At 48.6% G+C, this 12,500-nt stretch overlaps 20 non-coding genes across 20 annotated transcripts; all 20 read left to right on the top strand.

Moving 5' to 3' along the window:
* The first annotated feature begins 453 nt into the window (after window positions 1-453).
* On the top strand, window positions 454-572 carry LOC127140998 (5S ribosomal RNA). Its single transcript, XR_007811521.1, has one exon. It is a non-coding gene; the product is annotated as a 5S ribosomal RNA (ribosomal RNA).
* Window positions 573-1,067: 495 nt separating this feature from the next.
* On the top strand, window positions 1,068-1,185 carry LOC127141007 (5S ribosomal RNA). Its single transcript, XR_007811532.1, has one exon. It is a non-coding gene; the product is annotated as a 5S ribosomal RNA (ribosomal RNA).
* Window positions 1,186-1,680: 495 nt separating this feature from the next.
* Window positions 1,681-1,799, top strand: LOC127140997 (5S ribosomal RNA). The gene has a single exon (XR_007811520.1). It is a non-coding gene; the product is annotated as a 5S ribosomal RNA (ribosomal RNA).
* Window positions 1,800-2,294: 495 nt separating this feature from the next.
* LOC127140996 (5S ribosomal RNA) lies at window positions 2,295-2,413 on the top strand. The gene has a single exon (XR_007811519.1). It is a non-coding gene; the product is annotated as a 5S ribosomal RNA (ribosomal RNA).
* A 495-nt stretch (window positions 2,414-2,908) lies between these two features.
* On the top strand, window positions 2,909-3,027 carry LOC127140995 (5S ribosomal RNA). The gene has a single exon (XR_007811518.1). It is a non-coding gene; the product is annotated as a 5S ribosomal RNA (ribosomal RNA).
* A 495-nt stretch (window positions 3,028-3,522) lies between these two features.
* LOC127140993 (5S ribosomal RNA) lies at window positions 3,523-3,641 on the top strand. Its single transcript, XR_007811515.1, has one exon. It is a non-coding gene; the product is annotated as a 5S ribosomal RNA (ribosomal RNA).
* Window positions 3,642-4,136: 495 nt separating this feature from the next.
* Window positions 4,137-4,255, top strand: LOC127140992 (5S ribosomal RNA). Its single transcript, XR_007811514.1, has one exon. It is a non-coding gene; the product is annotated as a 5S ribosomal RNA (ribosomal RNA).
* A 495-nt stretch (window positions 4,256-4,750) lies between these two features.
* On the top strand, window positions 4,751-4,869 carry LOC127140991 (5S ribosomal RNA). Its single transcript, XR_007811513.1, has one exon. It is a non-coding gene; the product is annotated as a 5S ribosomal RNA (ribosomal RNA).
* Window positions 4,870-5,364: 495 nt separating this feature from the next.
* LOC127140990 (5S ribosomal RNA) lies at window positions 5,365-5,483 on the top strand. Its single transcript, XR_007811512.1, has one exon. It is a non-coding gene; the product is annotated as a 5S ribosomal RNA (ribosomal RNA).
* A 495-nt stretch (window positions 5,484-5,978) lies between these two features.
* LOC127140989 (5S ribosomal RNA) lies at window positions 5,979-6,097 on the top strand. The gene has a single exon (XR_007811511.1). It is a non-coding gene; the product is annotated as a 5S ribosomal RNA (ribosomal RNA).
* A 495-nt stretch (window positions 6,098-6,592) lies between these two features.
* LOC127140988 (5S ribosomal RNA) lies at window positions 6,593-6,711 on the top strand. Its single transcript, XR_007811509.1, has one exon. It is a non-coding gene; the product is annotated as a 5S ribosomal RNA (ribosomal RNA).
* A 494-nt stretch (window positions 6,712-7,205) lies between these two features.
* Window positions 7,206-7,324, top strand: LOC127140987 (5S ribosomal RNA). Its single transcript, XR_007811508.1, has one exon. It is a non-coding gene; the product is annotated as a 5S ribosomal RNA (ribosomal RNA).
* Window positions 7,325-7,818: 494 nt separating this feature from the next.
* On the top strand, window positions 7,819-7,937 carry LOC127140986 (5S ribosomal RNA). Its single transcript, XR_007811507.1, has one exon. It is a non-coding gene; the product is annotated as a 5S ribosomal RNA (ribosomal RNA).
* A 495-nt stretch (window positions 7,938-8,432) lies between these two features.
* Window positions 8,433-8,551, top strand: LOC127140985 (5S ribosomal RNA). The gene has a single exon (XR_007811506.1). It is a non-coding gene; the product is annotated as a 5S ribosomal RNA (ribosomal RNA).
* A 494-nt stretch (window positions 8,552-9,045) lies between these two features.
* Window positions 9,046-9,164, top strand: LOC127140984 (5S ribosomal RNA). The gene has a single exon (XR_007811505.1). It is a non-coding gene; the product is annotated as a 5S ribosomal RNA (ribosomal RNA).
* Window positions 9,165-9,659: 495 nt separating this feature from the next.
* Window positions 9,660-9,778, top strand: LOC127141014 (5S ribosomal RNA). The gene has a single exon (XR_007811539.1). It is a non-coding gene; the product is annotated as a 5S ribosomal RNA (ribosomal RNA).
* A 495-nt stretch (window positions 9,779-10,273) lies between these two features.
* Window positions 10,274-10,392, top strand: LOC127141013 (5S ribosomal RNA). The gene has a single exon (XR_007811537.1). It is a non-coding gene; the product is annotated as a 5S ribosomal RNA (ribosomal RNA).
* A 493-nt stretch (window positions 10,393-10,885) lies between these two features.
* Window positions 10,886-11,004, top strand: LOC127141005 (5S ribosomal RNA). The gene has a single exon (XR_007811530.1). It is a non-coding gene; the product is annotated as a 5S ribosomal RNA (ribosomal RNA).
* Window positions 11,005-11,499: 495 nt separating this feature from the next.
* LOC127140994 (5S ribosomal RNA) lies at window positions 11,500-11,618 on the top strand. The gene has a single exon (XR_007811517.1). It is a non-coding gene; the product is annotated as a 5S ribosomal RNA (ribosomal RNA).
* Window positions 11,619-12,113: 495 nt separating this feature from the next.
* Window positions 12,114-12,232, top strand: LOC127140983 (5S ribosomal RNA). The gene has a single exon (XR_007811503.1). It is a non-coding gene; the product is annotated as a 5S ribosomal RNA (ribosomal RNA).
* Window positions 12,233-12,500: the final 268 nt, after the last annotated feature.

The raw sequence follows: 12,500 nt of genomic DNA, 5'->3' as shown, positions 1-12,500 counted from the left end.
GCCGCTTCCTCTGTAGTTGAGACAGGGCACGCCCAAACTACTTTTATTTTGCAGCCTGTATTTCACGCTCTGTTTTGCACTTCTGTTTTATGTCACGTCGCTTTCGGCAATCGGGTATTAGGCGCTGGAAAGTCACCTCTGTAAAGTCTGCACTGCTGCCGAATGAATGAGCGCAGTCTGGGTTTTGGGCACAATGACCCAATACGTCGTCCACAAGGACGTGTGGCTCACCGATGTACGTTTTGAGCAATTTCGGACGAAAATGGACTTGGAACAGAGCCAAATGTTTGATCAGGCCATACGGAAAATTCTTGTTGGGTGGAGTAGTTATTTCTTAGTTTTGCTGTTGACTGTTAGAGAAAATCCCCATTATTGTTGATTGCTATGTGAAATAACAGATCTGCCAGTGTTATTTTGGCACGTATAAAGGGTCTGTCTTCAGCAGCCGCTGTGGCTTACGGCCACACCACCCTGAGCGCGCCCGATCTCGTCTGATCTCGGAAGCTAAGCAGGGTCGGGCCTGGTTAGTACTTGGATGGGAGACCGCCTGGGAATACCAGGTGCCGTAAGCTTTTGTCCCCATCTTTTCCTGCCTATCTTACAGCAGCAGAATGCCGCTTCCTCTGTAGTTGAGACAGGGCACGCCCCAAACTACTTTTATTTTGCAGCCTGTATTTCACGCTCTGTTTTGCACTTCTGTTTTATGTCACGTCGCTTTCGGCAATCGGGTATTAGGCGCTGGAAAGTCACCTCTGTAAAGTCTGCACTGCTGCCGAATGAATGAGCGCAGTCTGGGTTTTGGGCACAATGACCCAATACGTCGTCCACAAGGACGTGTGGCTCACCGATGTACGTTTTGAGCAATTTCGGACGAAAATGGACTTGGAACAGAGCCAAATGTTTGATCAGGCCATACGGAAAATTCTTGTTGGGTGGAGTAGTTATTTCTTAGTTTTGCTGTTGACTGTTAGAGAAAATCCCCATTATTGTTGATTGCTATGTGAAATAACAGATCTGCCAGTGTTATTTTGGCACGTATAAAGGGTCTGTCTTCAGCAGCCGCTGTGGCTTACGGCCACACCACCCTGAGCGCGCCGATCTCGTCTGATCTCGGAAGCTAAGCAGGGTCGGGCCTGGTTAGTACTTGGATGGGAGACCGCCTGGGAATACCAGGTGCCGTAAGCTTTTTGTCCCCATCTTTTCCTGCCTATCTTACAGCAGCAGAATGCCGCTTCCTCTGTAGTTGAGACAGGGCACGCCAAAACTACTTTTATTTTGCAGCCTGTATTTCACGCTCTGTTTTGCACTTCTGTTTTATGTCACGTCGCTTTCGGCAATCGGGTATTAGGCGCTGGAAAGTCACCTCTGTAAAGTCTGCACTGCTGCCGAATGAATGAGCGCAGTCTGGGTTTTGGGCACAATGACCCAATACGTCGTCCACAAGGACGTGTGGCTCACCGATGTACGTTTTGAGCAATTTCGGACGAAAATGGACTTGGAACAGAGCCAAATGTTTGATCAGGCCATACGGAAAATTCTTGTTGGGTGGAGTAGTTATTTCTTAGTTTTGCTGTTGACTGTTAGAGAAAATCCCCATTATTGTTGATTGCTATGTGAAATAACAGATCTGCCAGTGTTATTTTGGCACGTATAAAGGGTCTGTCTTCAGCAGCCGCTGTGGCTTACGGCCACACCACCCTGAGCGCGCCCGATCTCGTCTGATCTCGGAAGCTAAGCAGGGTCGGGCCTGGTTAGTACTTGGATGGGAGACCGCCTGGGAATACCAGGTGCCGTAAGCTTTTTGTCCCCATCTTTTCCTGCCTATCTTACAGCAGCAGAATGCCGCTTCCTCTGTAGTTGAGACAGGGCACGCCAAAACTACTTTTATTTTGCAGCCTGTATTTCACGCTCTGTTTTGCACTTCTGTTTTATGTCACGTCGCTTTCGGCAATCGGGTATTAGGCGCTGGAAAGTCACCTCTGTAAAGTCTGCACTGCTGCCGAATGAATGAGCGCAGTCTGGGTTTTGGGCACAATGACCCAATACGTCGTCCACAAGGACGTGTGGCTCACCGATGTACGTTTTGAGCAATTTCGGACGAAAATGGACTTGGAACAGAGCCAAATGTTTGATCAGGCCATACGGAAAATTCTTGTTGGGTGGAGTAGTTATTTCTTAGTTTTGCTGTTGACTGTTAGAGAAAATCCCCATTATTGTTGATTGCTATGTGAAATAACAGATCTGCCAGTGTTATTTTGGCACGTATAAAGGGTCTGTCTTCAGCAGCCGCTGTGGCTTACGGCCACACCACCCTGAGCGCGCCCGATCTCGTCTGATCTCGGAAGCTAAGCAGGGTCGGGCCTGGTTAGTACTTGGATGGGAGACCGCCTGGGAATACCAGGTGCCGTAAGCTTTTTGTCCCCATCTTTTCCTGCCTATCTTACAGCAGCAGAATGCCGCTTCCTCTGTAGTTGAGACAGGGCACGCCAAAACTACTTTTATTTTGCAGCCTGTATTTCACGCTCTGTTTTGCACTTCTGTTTTATGTCACGTCGCTTTCGGCAATCGGGTATTAGGCGCTGGAAAGTCACCTCTGTAAAGTCTGCACTGCTGCCGAATGAATGAGCGCAGTCTGGGTTTTGGGCACAATGACCCAATACGTCGTCCACAAGGACGTGTGGCTCACCGATGTACGTTTTGAGCAATTTCGGACGAAAATGGACTTGGAACAGAGCCAAATGTTTGATCAGGCCATACGGAAAATTCTTGTTGGGTGGAGTAGTTATTTCTTAGTTTTGCTGTTGACTGTTAGAGAAAATCCCCATTATTGTTGATTGCTATGTGAAATAACAGATCTGCCAGTGTTATTTTGGCACGTATAAAGGGTCTGTCTTCAGCAGCCGCTGTGGCTTACGGCCACACCACCCTGAGCGCGCCCGATCTCGTCTGATCTCGGAAGCTAAGCAGGGTCGGGCCTGGTTAGTACTTGGATGGGAGACCGCCTGGGAATACCAGGTGCCGTAAGCTTTTTGTCCCCATCTTTTCCTGCCTATCTTACAGCAGCAGAATGCCGCTTCCTCTGTAGTTGAGACAGGGCACGCCAAAACTACTTTTATTTTGCAGCCTGTATTTCACGCTCTGTTTTGCACTTCTGTTTTATGTCACGTCGCTTTCGGCAATCGGGTATTAGGCGCTGGAAAGTCACCTCTGTAAAGTCTGCACTGCTGCCGAATGAATGAGCGCAGTCTGGGTTTTGGGCACAATGACCCAATACGTCGTCCACAAGGACGTGTGGCTCACCGATGTACGTTTTGAGCAATTTCGGACGAAAATGGACTTGGAACAGAGCCAAATGTTTGATCAGGCCATACGGAAAATTCTTGTTGGGTGGAGTAGTTATTTCTTAGTTTTGCTGTTGACTGTTAGAGAAAATCCCCATTATTGTTGATTGCTATGTGAAATAACAGATCTGCCAGTGTTATTTTGGCACGTATAAAGGGTCTGTCTTCAGCAGCCGCTGTGGCTTACGGCCACACCACCCTGAGCGCGCCCGATCTCGTCTGATCTCGGAAGCTAAGCAGGGTCGGGCCTGGTTAGTACTTGGATGGGAGACCGCCTGGGAATACCAGGTGCCGTAAGCTTTTTGTCCCCATCTTTTCCTGCCTATCTTACAGCAGCAGAATGCCGCTTCCTCTGTAGTTGAGACAGGGCACGCCAAAACTACTTTTATTTTGCAGCCTGTATTTCACGCTCTGTTTTGCACTTCTGTTTTATGTCACGTCGCTTTCGGCAATCGGGTATTAGGCGCTGGAAAGTCACCTCTGTAAAGTCTGCACTGCTGCCGAATGAATGAGCGCAGTCTGGGTTTTGGGCACAATGACCCAATACGTCGTCCACAAGGACGTGTGGCTCACCGATGTACGTTTTGAGCAATTTCGGACGAAAATGGACTTGGAACAGAGCCAAATGTTTGATCAGGCCATACGGAAAATTCTTGTTGGGTGGAGTAGTTATTTCTTAGTTTTGCTGTTGACTGTTAGAGAAAATCCCCATTATTGTTGATTGCTATGTGAAATAACAGATCTGCCAGTGTTATTTTGGCACGTATAAAGGGTCTGTCTTCAGCAGCCGCTGTGGCTTACGGCCACACCACCCTGAGCGCGCCCGATCTCGTCTGATCTCGGAAGCTAAGCAGGGTCGGGCCTGGTTAGTACTTGGATGGGAGACCGCCTGGGAATACCAGGTGCCGTAAGCTTTTTGTCCCCATCTTTTCCTGCCTATCTTACAGCAGCAGAATGCCGCTTCCTCTGTAGTTGAGACAGGGCACGCCAAAACTACTTTTATTTTGCAGCCTGTATTTCACGCTCTGTTTTGCACTTCTGTTTTATGTCACGTCGCTTTCGGCAATCGGGTATTAGGCGCTGGAAAGTCACCTCTGTAAAGTCTGCACTGCTGCCGAATGAATGAGCGCAGTCTGGGTTTTGGGCACAATGACCCAATACGTCGTCCACAAGGACGTGTGGCTCACCGATGTACGTTTTGAGCAATTTCGGACGAAAATGGACTTGGAACAGAGCCAAATGTTTGATCAGGCCATACGGAAAATTCTTGTTGGGTGGAGTAGTTATTTCTTAGTTTTGCTGTTGACTGTTAGAGAAAATCCCCATTATTGTTGATTGCTATGTGAAATAACAGATCTGCCAGTGTTATTTTGGCACGTATAAAGGGTCTGTCTTCAGCAGCCGCTGTGGCTTACGGCCACACCACCCTGAGCGCGCCCGATCTCGTCTGATCTCGGAAGCTAAGCAGGGTCGGGCCTGGTTAGTACTTGGATGGGAGACCGCCTGGGAATACCAGGTGCCGTAAGCTTTTTGTCCCCATCTTTTCCTGCCTATCTTACAGCAGCAGAATGCCGCTTCCTCTGTAGTTGAGACAGGGCACGCCAAAACTACTTTTATTTTGCAGCCTGTATTTCACGCTCTGTTTTGCACTTCTGTTTTATGTCACGTCGCTTTCGGCAATCGGGTATTAGGCGCTGGAAAGTCACCTCTGTAAAGTCTGCACTGCTGCCGAATGAATGAGCGCAGTCTGGGTTTTGGGCACAATGACCCAATACGTCGTCCACAAGGACGTGTGGCTCACCGATGTACGTTTTGAGCAATTTCGGACGAAAATGGACTTGGAACAGAGCCAAATGTTTGATCAGGCCATACGGAAAATTCTTGTTGGGTGGAGTAGTTATTTCTTAGTTTTGCTGTTGACTGTTAGAGAAAATCCCCATTATTGTTGATTGCTATGTGAAATAACAGATCTGCCAGTGTTATTTTGGCACGTATAAAGGGTCTGTCTTCAGCAGCCGCTGTGGCTTACGGCCACACCACCCTGAGCGCGCCCGATCTCGTCTGATCTCGGAAGCTAAGCAGGGTCGGGCCTGGTTAGTACTTGGATGGGAGACCGCCTGGGAATACCAGGTGCCGTAAGCTTTTTGTCCCCATCTTTTCCTGCCTATCTTACAGCAGCAGAATGCCGCTTCCTCTGTAGTTGAGACAGGGCACGCCAAAACTACTTTTATTTTGCAGCCTGTATTTCACGCTCTGTTTTGCACTTCTGTTTTATGTCACGTCGCTTTCGGCAATCGGGTATTAGGCGCTGGAAAGTCACCTCTGTAAAGTCTGCACTGCTGCCGAATGAATGAGCGCAGTCTGGGTTTTGGGCACAATGACCCAATACGTCGTCCACAAGGACGTGTGGCTCACCGATGTACGTTTTGAGCAATTTCGGACGAAAATGGACTTGGAACAGAGCCAAATGTTTGATCAGGCCATACGGAAAATTCTTGTTGGGTGGAGTAGTTATTTCTTAGTTTTGCTGTTGACTGTTAGAGAAAATCCCCATTATTGTTGATTGCTATGTGAAATAACAGATCTGCCAGTGTTATTTTGGCACGTATAAAGGGTCTGTCTTCAGCAGCCGCTGTGGCTTACGGCCACACCACCCTGAGCGCGCCCGATCTCGTCTGATCTCGGAAGCTAAGCAGGGTCGGGCCTGGTTAGTACTTGGATGGGAGACCGCCTGGGAATACCAGGTGCCGTAAGCTTTTTGTCCCCATCTTTTCCTGCCTATCTTACAGCAGCAGAATGCCGCTTCCTCTGTAGTTGAGACAGGGCACGCCAAAACTACTTTTATTTTGCAGCCTGTATTTCACGCTCTGTTTTGCACTTCTGTTTTATGTCACGTCGCTTTCGGCAATCGGGTATTAGGCGCTGGAAAGTCACCTCTGTAAAGTCTGCACTGCTGCCGAATGAATGAGCGCAGTCTGGGTTTTGGGCACAATGACCCAATACGTCGTCCACAAGGACGTGTGGCTCACCGATGTACGTTTTGAGCAATTTCGGACGAAAATGGACTTGGAACAGAGCCAAATGTTTGATCAGGCCATACGGAAAATTCTTGTTGGGTGGAGTAGTTATTTCTTAGTTTTGCTGTTGACTGTTAGAGAAAATCCCCATTATTGTTGATTGCTATGTGAAATAACAGATCTGCCAGTGTTATTTTGGCACGTATAAAGGGTCTGTCTTCAGCAGCCGCTGTGGCTTACGGCCACACCACCCTGAGCGCGCCCGATCTCGTCTGATCTCGGAAGCTAAGCAGGGTCGGGCCTGGTTAGTACTTGGATGGGAGACCGCCTGGGAATACCAGGTGCCGTAAGCTTTTTGTCCCCATCTTTTCCTGCCTATCTTACAGCAGCAGAATGCCGCTTCCTCTGTAGTTGAGACAGGGCACGCCAAACTACTTTTATTTTGCAGCCTGTATTTCACGCTCTGTTTTGCACTTCTGTTTTATGTCACGTCGCTTTCGGCAATCGGGTATTAGGCGCTGGAAAGTCACCTCTGTAAAGTCTGCACTGCTGCCGAATGAATGAGCGCAGTCTGGGTTTTGGGCACAATGACCCAATACGTCGTCCACAAGGACGTGTGGCTCACCGATGTACGTTTTGAGCAATTTCGGACGAAAATGGACTTGGAACAGAGCCAAATGTTTGATCAGGCCATACGGAAAATTCTTGTTGGGTGGAGTAGTTATTTCTTAGTTTTGCTGTTGACTGTTAGAGAAAATCCCCATTATTGTTGATTGCTATGTGAAATAACAGATCTGCCAGTGTTATTTTGGCACGTATAAAGGGTCTGTCTTCAGCAGCCGCTGTGGCTTACGGCCACACCACCCTGAGCGCGCCCGATCTCGTCTGATCTCGGAAGCTAAGCAGGGTCGGGCCTGGTTAGTACTTGGATGGGAGACCGCCTGGGAATACCAGGTGCCGTAAGCTTTTTGTCCCCATCTTTTCCTGCCTATCTTACAGCAGCAGAATGCCGCTTCCTCTGTAGTTGAGACAGGGCACGCCAAACTACTTTTATTTTGCAGCCTGTATTTCACGCTCTGTTTTGCACTTCTGTTTTATGTCACGTCGCTTTCGGCAATCGGGTATTAGGCGCTGGAAAGTCACCTCTGTAAAGTCTGCACTGCTGCCGAATGAATGAGCGCAGTCTGGGTTTTGGGCACAATGACCCAATACGTCGTCCACAAGGACGTGTGGCTCACCGATGTACGTTTTGAGCAATTTCGGACGAAAATGGACTTGGAACAGAGCCAAATGTTTGATCAGGCCATACGGAAAATTCTTGTTGGGTGGAGTAGTTATTTCTTAGTTTTGCTGTTGACTGTTAGAGAAAATCCCCATTATTGTTGATTGCTATGTGAAATAACAGATCTGCCAGTGTTATTTTGGCACGTATAAAGGGTCTGTCTTCAGCAGCCGCTGTGGCTTACGGCCACACCACCCTGAGCGCGCCCGATCTCGTCTGATCTCGGAAGCTAAGCAGGGTCGGGCCTGGTTAGTACTTGGATGGGAGACCGCCTGGGAATACCAGGTGCCGTAAGCTTTTTGTCCCCATCTTTTCCTGCCTATCTTACAGCAGCAGAATGCCGCTTCCTCTGTAGTTGAGACAGGGCACGCCAAAACTACTTTTATTTTGCAGCCTGTATTTCACGCTCTGTTTTGCACTTCTGTTTTATGTCACGTCGCTTTCGGCAATCGGGTATTAGGCGCTGGAAAGTCACCTCTGTAAAGTCTGCACTGCTGCCGAATGAATGAGCGCAGTCTGGGTTTTGGGCACAATGACCCAATACGTCGTCCACAAGGACGTGTGGCTCACCGATGTACGTTTTGAGCAATTTCGGACGAAAATGGACTTGGAACAGAGCCAAATGTTTGATCAGGCCATACGGAAAATTCTTGTTGGGTGGAGTAGTTATTTCTTAGTTTTGCTGTTGACTGTTAGAGAAAATCCCCATTATTGTTGATTGCTATGTGAAATAACAGATCTGCCAGTGTTATTTTGGCACGTATAAAGGGTCTGTCTTCAGCAGCCGCTGTGGCTTACGGCCACACCACCCTGAGCGCGCCCGATCTCGTCTGATCTCGGAAGCTAAGCAGGGTCGGGCCTGGTTAGTACTTGGATGGGAGACCGCCTGGGAATACCAGGTGCCGTAAGCTTTTTGTCCCCATCTTTTCCTGCCTATCTTACAGCAGCAGAATGCCGCTTCCTCTGTAGTTGAGACAGGGCACGCCAAACTACTTTTATTTTGCAGCCTGTATTTCACGCTCTGTTTTGCACTTCTGTTTTATGTCACGTCGCTTTCGGCAATCGGGTATTAGGCGCTGGAAAGTCACCTCTGTAAAGTCTGCACTGCTGCCGAATGAATGAGCGCAGTCTGGGTTTTGGGCACAATGACCCAATACGTCGTCCACAAGGACGTGTGGCTCACCGATGTACGTTTTGAGCAATTTCGGACGAAAATGGACTTGGAACAGAGCCAAATGTTTGATCAGGCCATACGGAAAATTCTTGTTGGGTGGAGTAGTTATTTCTTAGTTTTGCTGTTGACTGTTAGAGAAAATCCCCATTATTGTTGATTGCTATGTGAAATAACAGATCTGCCAGTGTTATTTTGGCACGTATAAAGGGTCTGTCTTCAGCAGCCGCTGTGGCTTACGGCCACACCACCCTGAGCGCGCCCGATCTCGTCTGATCTCGGAAGCTAAGCAGGGTCGGGCCTGGTTAGTACTTGGATGGGAGACCGCCTGGGAATACCAGGTGCCGTAAGCTTTTTGTCCCCATCTTTTCCTGCCTATCTTACAGCAGCAGAATGCCGCTTCCTCTGTAGTTGAGACAGGGCACGCCAAAACTACTTTTATTTTGCAGCCTGTATTTCACGCTCTGTTTTGCACTTCTGTTTTATGTCACGTCGCTTTCGGCAATCGGGTATTAGGCGCTGGAAAGTCACCTCTGTAAAGTCTGCACTGCTGCCGAATGAATGAGCGCAGTCTGGGTTTTGGGCACAATGACCCAATACGTCGTCCACAAGGACGTGTGGCTCACCGATGTACGTTTTGAGCAATTTCGGACGAAAATGGACTTGGAACAGAGCCAAATGTTTGATCAGGCCATACGGAAAATTCTTGTTGGGTGGAGTAGTTATTTCTTAGTTTTGCTGTTGACTGTTAGAGAAAATCCCCATTATTGTTGATTGCTATGTGAAATAACAGATCTGCCAGTGTTATTTTGGCACGTATAAAGGGTCTGTCTTCAGCAGCCGCTGTGGCTTACGGCCACACCACCCTGAGCGCGCCCGATCTCGTCTGATCTCGGAAGCTAAGCAGGGTCGGGCCTGGTTAGTACTTGGATGGGAGACCGCCTGGGAATACCAGGTGCCGTAAGCTTTTTGTCCCCATCTTTTCCTGCCTATCTTACAGCAGCAGAATGCCGCTTCCTCTGTAGTTGAGACAGGGCACGCCAAAACTACTTTTATTTTGCAGCCTGTATTTCACGCTCTGTTTTGCACTTCTGTTTTATGTCACGTCGCTTTCGGCAATCGGGTATTAGGCGCTGGAAAGTCACCTCTGTAAAGTCTGCACTGCTGCCGAATGAATGAGCGCAGTCTGGGTTTTGGGCACAATGACCCAATACGTCGTCCACAAGGACGTGTGGCTCACCGATGTACGTTTTGAGCAATTTCGGACGAAAATGGACTTGGAACAGAGCCAAATGTTTGATCAGGCCATACGGAAAATTCTTGTTGGGTGGAGTAGTTATTTCTTAGTTTTGCTGTTGACTGTTAGAGAAAATCCCCATTATTGTTGATTGCTATGTGAAATAACAGATCTGCCAGTGTTATTTTGGCACGTATAAAGGGTCTGTCTTCAGCAGCCGCTGTGGCTTACGGCCACACCACCCTGAGCGCGCCCGATCTCGTCTGATCTCGGAAGCTAAGCAGGGTCGGGCCTGGTTAGTACTTGGATGGGAGACCGCCTGGGAATACCAGGTGCCGTAAGCTTTTTGTCCCCATCTTTTCCTGCCTATCTTACAGCAGCAGAATGCCGCTTCCTCTGTAGTTGAGACAGGGCACCCAAACTACTTTTATTTTGCAGCCTGTATTTCACGCTCTGTTTTGCACTTCTGTTTTATGTCACGTCGCTTTCGGCAATCGGGTATTAGGCGCTGGAAAGTCACCTCTGTAAAGTCTGCACTGCTGCCGAATGAATGAGCGCAGTCTGGGTTTTGGGCACAATGACCCAATACGTCGTCCACAAGGACGTGTGGCTCACCGATGTACGTTTTGAGCAATTTCGGACGAAAATGGACTTGGAACAGAGCCAAATGTTTGATCAGGCCATACGGAAAATTCTTGTTGGGTGGAGTAGTTATTTCTTAGTTTTGCTGTTGACTGTTAGAGAAAATCCCCATTATTGTTGATTGCTATGTGAAATAACAGATCTGCCAGTGTTATTTTGGCACGTATAAAGGGTCTGTCTTCAGCAGCCGCTGTGGCTTACGGCCACACCACCCTGAGCGCGCCCGATCTCGTCTGATCTCGGAAGCTAAGCAGGGTCGGGCCTGGTTAGTACTTGGATGGGAGACCGCCTGGGAATACCAGGTGCCGTAAGCTTTTTGTCCCCATCTTTTCCTGCCTATCTTACAGCAGCAGAATGCCGCTTCCTCTGTAGTTGAGACAGGGCACGCCCAAACTACTTTTATTTTGCAGCCTGTATTTCACGCTCTGTTTTGCACTTCTGTTTTATGTCACGTCGCTTTCGGCAATCGGGTATTAGGCGCTGGAAAGTCACCTCTGTAAAGTCTGCACTGCTGCCGAATGAATGAGCGCAGTCTGGGTTTTGGGCACAATGACCCAATACGTCGTCCACAAGGACGTGTGGCTCACCGATGTACGTTTTGAGCAATTTCGGACGAAAATGGACTTGGAACAGAGCCAAATGTTTGATCAGGCCATACGGAAAATTCTTGTTGGGTGGAGTAGTTATTTCTTAGTTTTGCTGTTGACTGTTAGAGAAAATCCCCATTATTGTTGATTGCTATGTGAAATAACAGATCTGCCAGTGTTATTTTGGCACGTATAAAGGGTCTGTCTTCAGCAGCCGCTGTGGCTTACGGCCACACCACCCTGAGCGCGCCCGATCTCGTCTGATCTCGGAAGCTAAGCAGGGTCGGGCCTGGTTAGTACTTGGATGGGAGACCGCCTGGGAATACCAGGTGCCGTAAGCTTTTTGTCCCCATCTTTTCCTGCCTATCTTACAGCAGCAGAATGCCGCTTCCTCTGTAGTTGAGACAGGGCACGCCAAAACTACTTTTATTTTGCAGCCTGTATTTCACGCTCTGTTTTGCACTTCTGTTTTATGTCACGTCGCTTTCGGCAATCGGGTATTAGGCGCTGGAAAGTCACCTCTGTAAAGTCTGCACTGCTGCCGAATGAATGAGCGCAGTCTGGGTTTTGGGCACAATGACCCAATACGTCGTCCACAAGGACGTGTGGCTCACCGATGTACGTTTTGAGCAATTTCGGACGAAAATGGACTTGGAACAGAGCCAAATGTTTGATCAGGCCATACGGAAAATTCTTGTTGGGTGGAGTAGTTATTTCTTAGTTTTGCTGTTGACTGTTAGAGAAAATCCCCATTATTGTTGATTGCTATGTGAAATAACAGATCTGCCAGTGTTATTTTGGCACGTATAAAGGGTCTGTCTTCAGCAGCCGCTGTGGCTTACGGCCACACCACCCTGAGCGCGCCCGATCTCGTCTGATCTCGGAAGCTAAGCAGGGTCGGGCCTGGTTAGTACTTGGATGGGAGACCGCCTGGGAATACCAGGTGCCGTAAGCTTTTTGTCCCCATCTTTTCCTGCCTATCTTACAGCAGCAGAATGCCGCTTCCTCTGTAGTTGAGACAGGGCACGCCAAACTACTTTTATTTTGCAGCCTGTATTTCACGCTCTGTTTTGCACTTCTGTTTTATGTCACGTCGCTTTCGGCAATCGGGTATTAGGCGCTGGAAAGTCACCTCTGTAAAGTCTGCACTGCTGCCGAATGAATGAGCGCAGTCTGGGTTTTGGGCACAATGACCCAATACGTCGTCCACAAGGACGTGTGGC

The sequence above is a fragment of the Lates calcarifer genome, unplaced genomic scaffold, assembly GCF_001640805.2.
Source record: "Lates calcarifer isolate ASB-BC8 unplaced genomic scaffold, TLL_Latcal_v3 _unitig_5606_quiver_2561, whole genome shotgun sequence".
Taxonomy (NCBI): Eukaryota; Metazoa; Chordata; class Actinopteri; family Centropomidae; genus Lates; species Lates calcarifer.
This window is presented reverse-complemented; position numbering and strand designations above follow the sequence as displayed.